General features: G+C 35.1%; 1 long non-coding RNA gene across 1 annotated transcript; it reads left to right on the plus strand.

The window, feature by feature from the left end:
• Positions 1 to 7,499: 7,499 nt before the first annotated feature.
• Positions 7,500 to 17,006, plus strand: LOC114364821 (uncharacterized). The gene is made up of 3 exons (XR_003656881.1): positions 7,500 to 7,569; positions 8,346 to 8,418; positions 16,950 to 17,006. It is a non-coding gene; the product is annotated as an uncharacterized LOC114364821 (long non-coding RNA).
• Positions 17,007 to 17,348: the final 342 nt, after the last annotated feature.

The following is a 17,348-nucleotide window of genomic DNA, read 5'->3' on the forward strand; positions in this document are numbered from 1 at the left end:
TATAACCAAAGATTAAGATTAAAAAGAGTCTACGTCCACTATTTTTAATTTACGATTTTGCTTATAAATAAATAGTTAAAAAGATTTTTATCGGGAAAGTAAGTGGATTAAAATCAAAGCTTGTAGAATGTTTTGTGGCGTTTTTAATGAGTTAAGTAAGTTGTGTTAGAAAGAGATAGTTATATGTTGCACTGTTTCGCTGTAAGTAGGTCATCGATAACCCTGAGGTACAGACGTAGCTATCCTACCCTTTTTAAGGGCCGCTCCGCGCCCCGGAGCGTCATTCGGGCCTCCAGTTTTCCAGGCTGCTGCCGTGTCGCTTTGGCTAGAGCCTTCGTACAGTTGCGCGCTTGTGAAAGTAATTTTGCTCGGATCCGTGTGACAAAAACTGTATAGTTTTCGCTTTAGATTTATTAGAATACTGTTAAGAGACTCTTGTTAGCATAATTTAGATGTTAAATTAGTGTAAAATGTGAGCAGAAGACGACCTAAGGTAAGTTTTTCTTTAGTTACGGGTCAATGTATTTGAGATCAAAACTTTTTACGCGGGCATCGGAGATATTTTCTGCATCGTCGTTCTGTTTTAACGTAATTTTTTGGCTGTTTCTAAAAATTTTTGGGGTAGATAAGCCTCTTTTTTGAGTTTTAAAATAGTTTTATGTCTGTTATTTTAACAACGACGGTGTTATTAAGTCAACTTTTGAACTTTTCCTGCGCTACGTGCTTGACGAGAAAGTTTTGGAGTGGATTTTCATGATTTTCATACATATCCGGTTGTCTGTAGACCTTGCAGTTTATTTTCTACGTCGGTTTAAAACTCTGTAAGAATATATTTAGGACCGCTCTTGCTGTGCGTGTTGTTTTTATGGAAATACATAGTATGTCTTTAAAAATAATAATTTAAAGCTGTTTAATTAGAGTATGCTGAGCGCTAGAGCCGAATGTTAATTCTCAAATGCCTCAGATATGCGAATAACAATATTGCAATGATAGTAAAATTTTAAATTCCTCGCTAGCTAGATTACTGTTAATTTTATTTTTTTAATCTACACTTTGGGTTGGGTTTTCCGGTAATATTCGATGCTAGTTTAAAATATTAGAACAGAAATGTGATTGCATGTTCGGAAGAAACAGTTAGGACTTTTTGTAGCTTAGCGGCTAGATTTATTAGGTTTTGTTGTTCGGCGAAGGAGAAAAGCCCTGGGAGCAGTTGGAAAGAGTATTGAAGATTGTTCCAGTTTGATTTAATCTTTTATAACTCGACTGGGTTCAAATATATTTCATTTAGCACACAGGATGTGTATTGTTCGCCTCTCCTACGAGTTTGTTGCCGTTTATGATGAAATTGTCTCATTTTAGGGATTGAGTCTTTTAATCTCAAAATGGATTGACCCGCAATGTAAAGAATATTTATTATTTATTAATTTTAAGTCAACTGCAGTTCCTGTTTTCCGGATTTTGCTCCTGAATTATCACAATAAACATTTACAAACAAACACGGAGCTCTACAGGTTGCAGCGTGGCACGCCGGCGTATTTAACTGCACTCGGCGTGAGAAGCTTTTGAAAGATTATTTCGTTCAAATCTCTTTGTCACGTTTGTGACGAGATTAGCGCCATTTGAAATTACTTTTACAAACTTTACAACAATAACTAATAAATTACGGCAGTTCTCTTTTGAATCGTTTAAAAAGAAAATACTTTTTTACAGCTTTTTCTGTATTATTTTATACAGATAAAAGCAAAAAACAACTTTGCTGAAAAAAGTAAGGTGGCTTTTCCCACTCATTAAAAATTTATTAATTATTATTCGAAAAAAAAAGTATATTGGTTAAAAATCTACAAAAAAATATAATTTTGAACAAAAAGTCTAAACTAAACTGAAAATTTAATTGAAAACAAAAGACAAGTCCAAATTACTTTATTTTTGAAATACTAAACATCTTAAATAAAAATTAATGAGATTTTTGATATAAAAAAAATAAATAAAACTTATGCAACTTTACAACAATAAATAAAGAAATTACGGCCATTTTTTGAGCCATTTGAAAAGAAAATACAAGTCCGGCTACAACGCAGCTTTTTCTGTATTATTTTATACAGATAAAATCAAGAAACACCGTTGCTGAAAAACTGTTAAAAATATTTGATCATTATTGAAAAAAATAAGTATTATTTGTTAAAATCTACGAAAAAAAGATGTTAATCAAAAAAAAAATAATTGAAAACAAATGTCAAATCCAAATAACTTTATTTTTGAAATACTTAATAACTAAAATATTTTTTTGAATCATTAATAAAAAATAAGGAATATTATATTGGTTAAAAACAACAAAAAATTAATTATACGTTGATCAAGAATATAAAACTAAATCGAAAAAAAGCACATTAAACAAGTTATTATTCAAATAACTTTATTTTTCGAATAATGAATACCTCAAACCAATTTAATTATGAGATTTATGATTAAAAAAAATATGCAGCATTCATCTAAAAACTGCTTTAACAGCGGAAAAAAATATTTATCAGAAGCGCTAAATGCAATTTTTATTCTTGCCTTTATAGATATTAATCTTGTAATTAACATAATTCGAAGTTAAAGTCAAACAAATTGCTCATTGAGTTCTTTAAAAAGTTTTAAGCGTGCAAATTAGTTTGCATTTTCCTTATGCACGATCCGACGCAGTTATACTTCATAAGAAGTCATGTCTGTTAATGTCTTACTATTAAAGATATTAAAGCTCTTACATTTGAGTTGCTAAAAGGTAAATAATGTAAGTTCTTGGCGTTCTTGAAGTATAACGCTATTTAACGAAGGAAACAAAAATGTAAGTTTCAAATCGAGATTCGATTTTTATAGTAGGCGCGCACACCATACATGCCCATACTGATCAACTGCCCGACTAAATTATCGGCCGACGAAAAATCAACTGTGTGCGCCTACTCTTAAACATGACAAAACTATTTTTTAATGTCAAAGTCAAAGTCATAATAAATTCCTATTACATGGACTATTGAAAATAGTGATTACAAATCGTCAAATGTTAAAATAAACAAAATAATTAAAAAAAGCTAATAGTTTTGCTCCTATCCTAAGTCTTCACATATCTCATAATCTTTTTGCCCTACCAGCGCTGCAGCGCTTCGAGACCAACATTTGGCAAGTGCTTAGAAGAAGCGCCGCAATAAAATGATAAATGATATTGGTACTGTTTAAAGCGATTGCTTTTTATATCTTAAACTGTTTAAATAAGATTTTAAACTTTCGCGTTCAATTTCAATTAAAATAGCCGTAAATTAAATTAAAATAGAAACGTCAAGCCGTGAGTACATAATGTAACTCATTAATAAATGTCGCGTTAAGACCCGTGTCTTACTATTTTAAACTGTTTAATTTTATTTATTATGCGAAAGCAGGATCTTGACCTTCAAGTAAAATCCCAACCAATGAAGGTCAAGGTTGTGCCGGGGGAAAGTTAAACGGTCTTGAACTCGCAACGAAATTAATCAGAAGAGTTCGAAGTCAAGAAACGACTTCCCTACTAAGTTTAATAGCAAACAACTTAAACCTACGTTTTAGAAATAGATTGTTATTTTATTTAGTAAGTATTCAGTAATAGACAGACATAATCCCATCAAAAACAATACTTGTCAAAAAAACCAAGTCTCGCAACTCAGTTGTTCTACGGTAAAAAGTTGTGAGATCCATGTAATACCAAGTCCAGGCCAGGAAATCTTTAACGTTTTACATAAATTATTGACTTGGCCATCGCACTAAATAATTTAATTTACACGTGTTTTCATGCGATGGCCAAGTCAATATATTTATGGTTCAAAACTACTGGTTCAAATTGAATGAAATTTTAAATATACCGTGTCTTTACAATGCCTACATAGCTAATGAAAATTCAGCCTTCTAGTTTTATCCACAACGAAGTTACAGGCGGTCGAAAATAGCCTGAATTGCTTCGAGAAAAGGATGGTACGGCCGTGCCGCTTTTTTGCTCGACTTGGTGATATCAGGCTCTTATAAAGCATACATTATTAGACATACGTAACTACGAGTAACTAGCCAATAGTTACGTAACAATATTATTATTATTATTTGTTTTTACAATATTTTTACAGTCATTTTTCTAATACAATTTATAATTATAAAAAAGACATTATAAAAAATACATATTAACTAGACAGTCCGCCGATAGTGGGGCAGGGGCTAAGCTACCGGCGCGGTGGTTAGGGTCACAGGCTGAGGAACCTCCGGACAATGCGAGCCGTGCTGAGGATCACCGCCTTTTGTATCTGACCCTTGAGCCAACCATCCAGCGAGAGCTTCTTTAGATGTTGGTCGAAGCTCTATAAATACTAGCGGCCGCCCGCGACTTCGTACGCGTGGATCCCGTTTTACCCCTGTTTAGATTTTTCATACAAATGTTTTTTCCCGCTAACTCCCGTTCCCGTGGGAATTTTGCAATATCCTGTTGTAACTAAGCTTTAAGTTTACTAAGGTACCTGCATGCCAAATTTCAAGCGTCTAACTTAAGCGGTTTAGATTTTTCATACACAAGAATTTTCCCGCTAATTCCCGTTCCCGTGGGAATTCCTAGGTATACTATAACCTGCCCAGGAGTATGTAGAAAAATTGTACCAAGTTTCGTTAAAATCCGTCGAGTAGTTTTTGTTTCTATAGAGAACATACAGACAGACAAAAATTTTACTGATTGCATTTTTGGCATCAGTATCGATCACTAATCACCCCCTGATAGTTATTTTGAAGATATTTATTATATATTTCATGTACAGAATTGACCTCTCTACAGATTTATTATAAGTATAGATTACCTAGGTACTAATGTTGAATTTCGTCAATTTCAATTTATAGACAACATTGAGAAAATCAGCAGCGTAACAGGCCATTGCCCTTTCCCTTCTCCAAATACTCGTACAATCGATTACCGCCTCAAACTTCCTAACCTACCTCAACGGGGAGGGTCGAGACGCTCTTAAGGGCGGAAGTTCAAGTCAGTTCCTTTACCTTTGGGCTTTAGATGGGAAGTTTGTTTGTCTCGCGTTCTTGCGGATTCGGTTACGATGAACATTTTGAGCTTTTACACAACTGTTAGAGCTTTTAATGAAGCTAGTGAATCAAGAAACGTAATGTGGGAAACAGCAAGTGCAAAAAGCAATTCACCTATACGTTTACGATGTTATTGTAGGCTCAACAAAAGCTCGTGCCTTATACAAACATTTAGGTCCGGTAAGTAAACTCAAATCGGTTATCAAAGTTTATCCATTGATACTAAAAATAAGATGATGACGACGTTGAAAAGTGAAATCTGTTTGAAAACTAATCAAAGTTAGAAAAAAATAAGATTTGAAATCTGAAATCTGGTAAAGAATCGTAATTTCAAAGAACTTCATAACACAGACGAAGAAGATTCGGGAAGATACTAAGTTTAGGCGGACAAGTTAAGTTCGTCCTATGCGGGTAGAGTAGGTCAGGGATAATGTCTAACAAAGCTTCGAACGTGGGCAGTACCAGTACTGAAGGGTCAATACAAAGCATAAAAGGATCTTAGATCTGCTTGAGAAAATTAAGATGTACGAGTATGATTAAAGAAAAACAAATGAAGCCAACAGACTGAACTGGGACATGATGATTTGGGATCTGGTGGTAAAGATAGCAACTCCTGATTAAAACAACATAGTAGCATGGAGATCAGTCTCATCATCATCATTTCAGCCATAGGACGTCCACTACTGAACATAGGCCTCCCCTAATGCTTTCCACGTTGATCGATTGGTAGCGGCCTGCATCCAGCGCTTCCCTGCTACCTTTACCATGTCGTCGAGATCAGGCTCATTTGAGCTATATTGACAACTTGACCTGCGGTATTTCGCCAAAAATGATGATGCAGGATCTGGTGATAGCTGGATGATGGCTATGGCAAGTTCTGGAGAATAACACATTCTCATTTAGATCAGACTTATTTGAGCTATATTGACAACTTACTCTGTGCTGATTCGCTTTAAGACTGGACTGGACATACTCCATGATGATAATAGAGCTGGATGGTCACTATGGCAAGTTCTGAACAAGACGATCTTGTTGTATGGAGATCAGGCTCATTTGAGCTATTATAACAACTTGACCTGCTGTGATTCACCGAAAGACTAGACTGAAACATGATGATGCAGGATCTAGTTATGGAGCTGGATGATGGCAAAAACAACCCAAGAATAAAACAATGAAGTCACATTTAGACCAAGCTCATTGATCTATATTGACAACTTGACCTGCGGTGATTCGCCAAAAGCCTGGACTGGAACATGATGATGTAGGATCTTGTGATAGGGCTGGATGATAGCTATAGCAAGTCCTGAATAGAACAACGCAGTCGCATTTTGAGTCATTTGAGCTATATTGACAACTTACCCTGTGGTGATTCACCAAAAGACTGGACTGGACATGCTCCATGATGATGATAGATCTGGATGATGGCTGTGGCAAGTTCTGAACAGCACGATCTAGTTGTATGGAGATCAGGCCCATTTGAGCTATATTGACAACTTGACCTGCTGTTATTCACCAAAATACTGGACTGAAACATGATAATGCAGGATCTAGTGATAGAGCTGGATGATAGCAAAAGAAACCCAAGAATAATGAAGTCGCATTATTTTAGAATAAGCTCATTGATTTATATTGACAACTTGACCTGCGGTGACTAGAACATGATACCTAATGAAGACTTTGGTCAAAGCTAGTAGATCAGTGGTGATGACTACGGAAATATGGAAATGCAACGAAATTTTAAGATTCCGTTGCATCTAGTTAAAACTAATTTGAGTGAGCTTGAAATTCTGATTCTATTTTTATGTATGCTATTTTTTTTAATCCATAACTGGGAAGTCTTGACCTACACCTCATCTCACCTGGAAGAAAGTGATGATCAGAGATAAATGTGGCAAAGAGCTTCAGCTGGAATCTCCAACCATACATGAATGCCTCTACCTCCTACAGATGGCGGTGCCTGGCCTACCTCCACATGCTGAAAGCAAATATAAAAACAAATGTCAGATATGGCAACATTAGAATTAAATCAAGACTTATCTGAAATTGCCTTGTTATAGTGTTATTCAAGACCTGATGCTGACGCTGGATGGTTTCTATGGGAATTTGGAAATAAAATAATAATATTATGGTCTCATTGTGCTCTTGTCAAACTGTTTTTATTAATAATTACAAGGTTTTCATAAAGAATCATTATTAGAGATTTAAGAATAATTAAAAAAAATATACTTGGACATTCAAATCTTGAATACTTTTAGATCTAGCTCAAACTATGTATTTACGCAAAGAGAATAAAAGTTAAAAGTATAAATTTATTTTTGTTTCATTTAAAAATTAAATCATACATCAAATCCTGTTGTGCTGGTATTAGCCGCATTATTTTTTTGATCATTTTTTTATTTTACTAATCGTCATTTTTCTTTCACAGGGTTGAACTCTTCGCCGCTTTAGGATATCAGCACCCGTAGTTTAATCAGCACCAAGATTTAATTCCAAGTAAGTTTTTACTAATATTATTACTTAATATTTTTTTATACATGTAAAAAAATCCCTGAGTGTAAATAACTTTAAATACCTACTCATGACACTTTTATGTATCTAACACTTAGCAAAATTAATCTTTATTTTTACATTGGTTGAAGACTCGAATTTTAACAAACATTCAACTTTCTTTAAAAAGTGTCTTAAGTCCAAGAATATTACGGCTCCTTCTGCTGCCTTTACTAACTTTTCTTTGCATATCTTTTCTTAAAGGTTATTTAAAACCTTTGTTTGTCACCTGTTCATCCGCTTTGCAATGGAGGGAAGTCGAACCTGGTTCGAAGTCCTCCCATGTTCTTTTGATTCATTTCGTTGCGGGTCCAATGACAGTTTAACTTTCCCCGGGACCAACTTGACCTTCATTGGTTGGGTTTTTATGGCGGCCAAACTGTAGATCCTGGCTGCACCTGGCTGCCTGGTGGGAACGAGAGGTGGGAATAGTGCCGCTAACTACTAAAAAGGGTATTTTAGAGAAGTGCCATCATTAGAATGCACACTAGACTAAACCTTGGTCCGTGAGCACGTAGAATTTTGTCCAATGACCCCAAGCTACCCATCCTTATCGCTCGCGTGTAATTATATTGCTGTCGCGACTGTGCGACAGGCGCCCGCAGTGAGTGTGCGAGCGCGACAGCAACATAGCATGGGTAGCTTAGGGTCATTGGACAAAATTCTACGTGCTCACGGACTAGGCTTTAGTAGACTTACATCCATGGTTTGTTCTTTTGCAGGTACTAGATGAGCACTAATGCGCCGGCGCCGTAACGGCAATGGGAACGGCCGCGTCCCTCGTCGCCCTGGCAGGTAGGTGTAGCTTAAGCTTTACAGGTGCGGTTGGAGACTACAATATCAGAATACCCTACAGAACTTCAGTTTTTTCACTAGGAGCGTAGACAGCATCAAACTACATGACATTATAAAATTTTTGATCAGGATCGCAAGGATTTCCAAATTGCTGATTCTTTTAACGAAATTACATATTATTGCTGTATCGGTTACCACAGGAGATGGTGAATGTTCGAAACATAGTTGGAGAACTATGGGAATAGGATATTATTAATTAGCATGAGTAAAAGAAATGCCCCTTTCAAATGCAGATAGGAATAGGCTTTTTAATTTACAGCAATGGTCTAATAAATAAGTAGGCTATATTATAAGTAACGTGTAGCTAACAAATATCACCTACTTAGGTACTCTAGCATCATAATCATACATCAATGCGTTAAGTCAAATCAATCATTTTCTAAAAATCTTTTTCAGGATTTGATAAAATAGACCACATCTTGAGATGTCGTAAGATAATAATTATTATCCTATACTTAGATAAAAAAAAAATTGGAAAATTGGGGATGAACTTTTTTATACGTAATATCTCCGCCGATTATAAATCAATTTGAAAGATAATTTTTTTGTTGAATACGTATTATCAAAAGAGTGGTTTCATGCGAATTTGAAGAAAATATTTCACCCCCAAGGGTGGCAAATTGGGGATGAACTTTTTTATACGCAATATTTTTAATTTTTAGTTTTTTTTTTGTGTTCACGCATTTGAAGTCGGTTTTATTTTTTTTAAAGGTTAATTATCTCACGACAATCTAGCAAAGCAAAAGTCTGCAGTTTTAGAAAAATCAGGTAATCAAAGCACACTGCTTCTACTTTATGGCGTCATTTTTTATTTACCACTTCTGTACAGTCGACGTCGAATAGTTTTTCACACCAAGGTAGCCAAAATGTTCGCAACACGTCTTTGTTACAATTGGAATAAGGTTGGGTTCGCAACTTTTTGGCCACTTTGGGTGTCACGAACTATTTCACGCTGACTGTACAAAAATAAAGTAAAATAAATATTGACATATTAGGGCATCTCTAATTTAGTTATGAGTACAGCGTCGCTATAGCTAAATGTTTTGTATACCCATTATAAGACACACTATACAAGAATGCATGGTAAATTCAGTGAACTGCTCCTGAATCGAATGTACCTACTACTGCTATTTCTATTTATTTATATTAACCGGCAGACAGTGGTGACTGAGTTTGTTGCGGCGTTTCTTCTCAGCACTTGCCATATGTTTGTCTCGAAGCGCTGGTAGGGCCCAAAAGATAAGGAGACATGTAAAGTGCCCCATAAGGGCTACCTTTTTCTTTTTTTATTATTTTCTATTGACGTTCATAAGTGCCACTTGTGGTCTAAACTGAATAAATATTTTTTGATTTTGATTTTGATTTTGACTATTTATTAGTCTAAACAAATAAAGAAATTTTGACTTTGACTTTTGACTTTGACTTTGTTTTCTAATCTAGTTTATACGGCAGCACTTGAGACTATTTGTAATTAATTCAAAATTGTTTCTATTACAACTTTGTAGTGATAAATTAATTATCACAGCGTTCATCTTGACATACCGTCTACGCCTACACTTAAGAAAAATTAAATAAATTTTAGGCTTTCGATGCATAACACTATGACCAAATTGACCAATATCCTACTAATATTATTAAAAGTTTGGATGTCTGGATGTCTGAATGTTTGTTAGGTACTCTTTCACGCAAAAATTACTGAACGGATTTTGATGAAACTTTACAGTATTATTGTTTATAACCTAGAATAACATATAGGCTAAATCTATGACGATCTGTGACAAACTAAATTTCACGCGGGTGAAGCCGCGGTCAAAAGCTAGTTAATTATGTGAAAAGATGCTTGAACCGTCGTCTGTCAAAAATTATGTGTTTACCGTGTTGAGTTAAAAATACAGGGATTTTTTTTAACTTTAAAGAGACGAAAATGTACGGAACCGTGTACCTACAAGTCTAACTCGGACTTAGCCGGTTATTTAAAGAGTTTTTAGTGTGTTTAATCTCTGCCGATTATTTCTGCAAGTGACAAGTTCCAAAGACAAGTTTTTTATCAATTGAGTCAAATACGAGTAAGTACATTTTAATAATATTAATAATCATATTTATTACTTAACGATAGTCGACGACGTCGGCCGTTTGGTGTAGTGGTTCAGAACGGACTACTATGCCGAGAGGTCCCGGGTTCGATTCCCGGCCGGGCAGAAATTGAAATGATGAATTTTAATTTCTGTGACGGGTCTGGGTGTTTTCTATGTATAATATGTATGTATTTACAAAAAAAAAAGTATCTAAGTATGTTTATCCCGTCGTCTAGTACCCATAGTACAAGCTTTGCTTAGTTTGGGACTAGAGGCGCAGTGTAAAATGTCCAAGGATATTTATTATAAAATTTATTATTTATTTATTATTATTATAAAGTTAATTTACCCACTAAAGTTCACTAATCAAAGTTTCGAGTTGATTTTCAGTTGAAACAATTAAGGTAAGTACTTAAGTTTTCCAAGTATTCAAGTTCTTCAAACTTCACGCTGTTGTATCTAGAGTGGTGTTTTGTGTATGATTTTCATTGGGGTAATTTAAAACAAATATCTATAAGTACTCGTATCTTTTGACATTTTAAACTTTTCCATGAACTGAAGCTGAACGATTTCACGTACTTAACTGCAATCACTCCTGATGTTAAGGAAACGCAACTGAAACGAAACTGCAACTTTCTGATCATTCTAATGAATGAAACTGAAACTGAAAGTTTCGAACTGGTCGCGTCATGTATGGTCTCTCAACGGACGCTATGGCAGAAACTTAGATGCAACTCAAAAATAACTAGCAGTTGCAGTTTCGTTGCAGTTGCGTTTCACCGTCTGTTCTGGGCCTAAGTGAGATGCAGTCTAGGATGGTGCATACGGTATGCATACCTGCCCTGTAAGTGCCTCACTCTCACCTTGAAGGGACCCGAATCATAATGCTCGGGAAAGAAAGCAGTACCTAGTCATCCCAACTGATGTCAGGACTCATTCCAAACCTCTCTTAAAAGACTATGACCGAAAATGCAGATCATAGGAGTTAGGACTGAATAGTATCAAAATGCGTACCTTAGGTCGAGCTCTCACTGGACACTGCAGCTTAAATATGGGACTGTCCGAAACTATGGGGCTGTCTGAAAAAAGATCGTGCAGGATATGCCAAGAGGCAGATGAAACGCCTCTACAATTCTTACGGACTGCGGGCCTTTGATGACCTTACACCTATTGAGTAATCGTTCGATCGAAACGACACGTGAATACGGATTTAAAACCGTTTTGCAATAGGACGACTTCTAAACGTCAACGACATTTTGACTGTTTCAAAATACGTGAATTAGGCCACTGCCACTGACACTGCGCAAACACATCCTAAACTCACAACATGAAAATGAAAAATGAAAATGAAAATATTTATTGTGAGAATCAAACAATACAATAACTAAAAGTCCAGTGGAGATATTCCACACTAGGCATTGCCTGTCCTGTGGAGGAAAGAATAACGATTAACAGGTAGAATTGTACGGCTAAGCTAAAGTGTTATATAAGGAAGCAATAAATCGAAATATGAAAAGTACACAGAAGATGAAAAGGCATTAGGGATGGATGTAGGGTGTGTGCTGTTGTGTGTAAAAGTGAAAATGTGTTGTGTATGTGTGTGGGGTATTTTCTTCTTCAATTATTTATTCTAATAATTCTTCAGACTCATCATATTATTATGTCCAGTTCATCAGGGTTCAACATGTTCAACATACTGCCCCCAAAAGATACTGCACTACTTAATCGATGCACTAAAGGAAAACGTGGAAAAAGTGGCGATCACAATAGATAGGTACCGGTCGCAGTGATGCTGGGACTTCATACAACCAGAATAGCTGCTCAACACAAAATAAGAAATAATAATGTTCAGGAAAGATAGCAACAGGCAGCAGTCATCCCGAAATCTGAAACAGAATAAAATTCTGAAAGCTGTGAACAGAACTAGTTTGTAATAAACTCATCTCATTTCTGTACATCTGGGGTGACCACACAAATGTGAAAAAGTTTTGCAATAAGCTTATACCATTTTACATGTGACTCTTCAGGACTTTATGAGAGTGAACTATTTTAATTTGCCATATGCAGGCTTATTACTTGTTGGTTTGTGTTTACAACAAAACGTGATAATAAATTGTATTTTTCATTTAAATGTCGCGTCGATAATTAGGTGTTGTAAGATTCTTTTATGTCTGGATTCGGACTTGTCACACTACTGGCAACATTTAAATAAATAAATAAAATAAATATTTGTTTTCATTACCAAAGAAATACCTTATAATTTAGTGTTCGATGCCTCCTTTTAAGCTTAAAGAAGCCCTTTAGGCAGAGAGCAGAGCTACTTTTCTTTTTCATGTTGACATGTGACATCTGACATGGTGTTATTAAAGTGAAAATTTTATTATTTTGGAAGATGAAAATGCATTATAATTTTAAAGGAATCGACAAGCTGATGAATTAACTTTAAATGTCGTTTCTCAGTTGTGATTCGTAAACAATTTCTGTGTGAATAGATGATAGAACATTGTTGAAAATATCACTACTTTACAAGAGCAACACCGAGCAACACATTGTTTCATTTCTCTTCCTTAGAATGTTATGATGTGCTTTAGACTTTTTTTACTGACTGTACCATAAATGAAAATTTAGTTCTTTCGGTATTAGGGAATAATATAAATATTGACGGTTTTTTTTTAAATATTATTTTCATAATCATCTTGCTCTAATTTTCTTACTTAGTACTTACATAACGGGTCTATAGATACTTATTCAATATTTGCATTTTTATAGATAAGTGATCCAAGCGAAAGTAAAAACGCGAACGCTTGCAAACGCGAAGTTATTTTGTAAGCTTTATGGCAAAGCTCTTACTACATTACAGGGTGTTTCATTCACCATCAAAACCGGTCAAGTGCGAGTCGGACGCACCGAGGGTTCCGTAGAATCCTGTAGGTATATAACATTGATTTCGTTTCAGCTTAACTATTAGGTACTATAGACCTGAGTACGAGTATTTGATATGAATTTAATTTCTCTACGTGTTCATGAGGAAAGGAGTACTTAGTAACTTTATTTTTTAAATTAATTATGAAAAACTACTTATTAGACCACACGTATGGGTTTGATGAAAAACCATTTTTGAGTTTCATTTCTAACTATGGCGACCCCCAAAATTGTTTTTTTTTTTAATATTTTTGTTTGTAAATCTTAATGCGGTTCACAAATTTCGGAAAAAAGTAGCTGTAACATACGGACTGACAGACAGACACACATAACGAGTCTATAAGGGTTCCATTCTTTGCCTAAAAAGGATTATAGAGTAGGTACTTATTATTATTCTGTGATTATAGGTAGGTACTGCTCAAACGCAACAACTACGCATAAAAGAACAATTTTTTTTTTAAATTAATCATTCCATTGTGTTTCTTTGCGAGATCGAATCAAAAATGAAGAGGATAGATCCTCTCAACTGGCACGTGTTCGCGCGGGGCGACCTTGGCCCACTATTTGGCCGATAACTTAGATATATTATTATAGAATTTCCATAATAAATTTACGAGTATATACTCGTACATATACTAGCGGCCGCCCGCGACTTTGTACGCGCGGATCCTGTTTTACCCCCTTAGGGGTAGAGTTTCGTAAAATCCTTTCTTAGCGGATGCCTACGTAATAACATCTACCTGCATGCCATCCGTCCAGTGATTTGGGCTGTGCGTTGATAGATCACTATGTCAGTCAGTCAGTCAGTCACCTTTGAGTTATATAGGTATATTTAGATTATTTGGCGTCTCCATATTTGGAGACTTACAGTTTTAAGATTTTTTGTTGTGTTTGAGATTTTTTTAATCTCCGGATGGATTACCGGAGTACGGATTTTAAAAGATAAATTAGATAACAATTAATATGCATTTTGAAAAAGTACTGGTAATTTCTCGCTAACTTATACAAGCAAACTTGTAGACTATACGTTTTTATATTTATATGTTACAGGAAATGTATGAATTCTAGGAATTCTAAACAACTCCTAGGAAATGTACTATTCCTAAGCTATTTTAGGAAATGAATAAAATATTGATTCAGAGACTATTTAATACGCACATATCTTAGGAAAATACAGTTCCTAGGAATTTTATAGAATTCCAATATCGTATTAGGAAATGTATAAAACGAACGCTATTAAGTGAATAAAATAAGTAAAACACGTTTATAAATGAAGAATCACAGCTTTTGTTAAGGGTCTCATTGAGACAATTATGTACTTAAGTACGAGTAAAGATCATTTATATAACCACGATAGCCGAACGGTGAAGGGGTCGGTGTGGCCGACTCGAGATACGAGGAACGCGGGTTCGAATCCCACCGCCGCTCGACTATTGTGGTGAGCCCACTCGTAACACAAGCTTATTTAGCTTACCACGAGGGGCTAATGGGACTATTAGTAATTTGGGCAATACAAATTGGTAATAATCTTTAAAAAAAAAAAAATAATATCTTTACTTCTTACTAATTTAAGGATCAGAGTTTTTATTGAGGCTCTCATTGAGACAATCAAGTAACAATTATAATATGGTTTATAAATTATAATATCTTCATACTTCTTGATAATTTAGGAAATAAAGTTTTTATTTGGGCTCTCATTGAGACTAAGAATTTACAATCATACGGTTTATTATAATATTTTAAGCTTAATTAATCAACAATTTATTAATTCTTTAATCGGATGATACCCTCGCCTCGCACCGCATGTCCACGCGTATTCATTGAAATCTTAAATATATTACTTTTCTGATTGCTGTTTAGGAAATGTAGGTAGGTACTATGTAACATAATTACATCACACATTTCCGGATGATTTTAAATGAGATTAGCTAAATTAGGAATAGCCGTTAGAATAATAGTATTACCGTGCCGATATTGTAGTATTTTCTGACTTGGTATTTATTGATTTTTAAATCAAATCTAATAGAGTAAGATCCCAGAGCGATAAAACACAACTTATTTTCAAATAGAGTAGTAACCGTGTGCTTTGAATACCTGTATGTTTGTGGAGCTAGCCTAAGGGCACCTGGGCAGGTATCAGGTGAGAAAGGTAGCTAAAAATAAGAGTTACTTAACTTTTTATATGTCTGATTTTTATATACAGGGTGTTGATTTCAATCCTCGCCATATTTAGGTAGTTGATTAAGTAGCTTATTTTGATCACAAATCAGTAAAAAAAATTAAACGAACTTTAACTTTAGTTAGTCGAAGAAAAATAATTACTATTCACACTACCTTCTTTCGTGGCTTCCTTCAGTAAGCTATCCGAAATGATAAGCGAGCGATCCGCGTAGCTCGATGGTGCCGCAGTGTAAACGTATTGCAGTATTGCGAGCCACAGTACAGTGATGTCGCACGGAAAATATTCGTTAAAAATTCCCACTTTGGGATAGGGCTAGCGATAATTTAAAGCGATATTGTTATGTCAATTTTATCGACAAAAATGCCCCCATATGTGGGCCCACCCTCCCCCTCTTGGAATGGGGAGGGCTTAATTTTTTAATGTCATAATGGATTGTTTTGTTCATTTCCATAAATCAGCTAGTAGTGCAAAGAGGCAAAGCATGTTTGTAAGATGGGGATAGCGGTGCGGGTTGTACAATAACTAAATGTCTATGTATAACTTTACTGCATATCTGAATTGCACAATTGTTTGTTATCCTAAATAAAATAAAATAATAGATCACCTAAATAAATATAGAGTTCAAATCAACATCCTGTATATGTTGCTAGAATAAAAAGTAGTATCATAAGTGTCAGACACGTCTTTCCATGGACTAAAACTTTTGTCAGACGCTTTAAAGCTCCACAGAAACTGTAGAATTGTATCCGTAGAATTATTTTCAAGAACTGTGGTAGATGGTATGCAAGAATCAGTATCAGTAATGGGATTACTACCAAGTAAGCCTACCAAGGCTTGATGTCGATGTATCAAAATCATCATCATCATTAATTTTAGGACTTCCACTGCTGAGAATAGACGTATAGTGTAGATCAGTCGCAAGTAGGGTTGCCAACTTATTTCCAAATATAAAGTTTACCAAAAGAAGGAAAACAGACAGTATTAAAAAATAAATAAACAGTTTAGCTCTAAATGTAGTGTAGGGCATAATGGGCATTTATTTTTAATAACCATTTAGATAACCACGATATCTTTTAGTTTCGGGTCAACAGGACACTTATATGGGCATTTTTCAATTCATATTCATTCATAATTAATTTCATTGTTCAATGTTACAATATGAGTGGAGGAACCATCAAGCGAAGTTCATTTTAATTACTTAAAAAAAATAGGTTTCATATTATTTAGATAGCTCTTATTCATTAAAGACAATTTTAAGTTGTTTAGTCCTAACCTAATGTTTTTTGTTACAGATTGTTAAGTAAATTCGAGTACCAACTTATTGATATCGAAGCGTTACGAGGATAAGCCAAAGTACAGACAGTTCTGCTACCTATTTGCGTCAAAGATGTATAATAATAATAATAATAATTATGAGTTACCCGAGGGCATCCCGCCACCCCCGCCCCCGCCTCGCCCCCGGGTGCTGCCGCCGCTCACCAATTACGGTAAGTACCATTTGCAGTATGACGTATGCCTTTGCCTCTTTCTTCAAAAGGAAAGAACCCAAAAAAATATCGAAAAACAGAATTCTAAAATCCAGTCAGGTATAGGTCGCTCAATGAGAGTTGAGACCATCAACACAAGTAAAGAATTGTATTGCTGTCTGCACTGATGAACATGTGTTTTCTGTTTCGCTTGCAGACATTAAA

Source organism: Ostrinia furnacalis, unplaced genomic scaffold, assembly GCF_004193835.3.
Source record: "Ostrinia furnacalis isolate ACB-3 unplaced genomic scaffold, ASM419383v2 OfSCF7471, whole genome shotgun sequence".
In the NCBI taxonomy this organism is placed as follows: domain Eukaryota; kingdom Metazoa; phylum Arthropoda; class Insecta; order Lepidoptera; family Crambidae; genus Ostrinia; species Ostrinia furnacalis.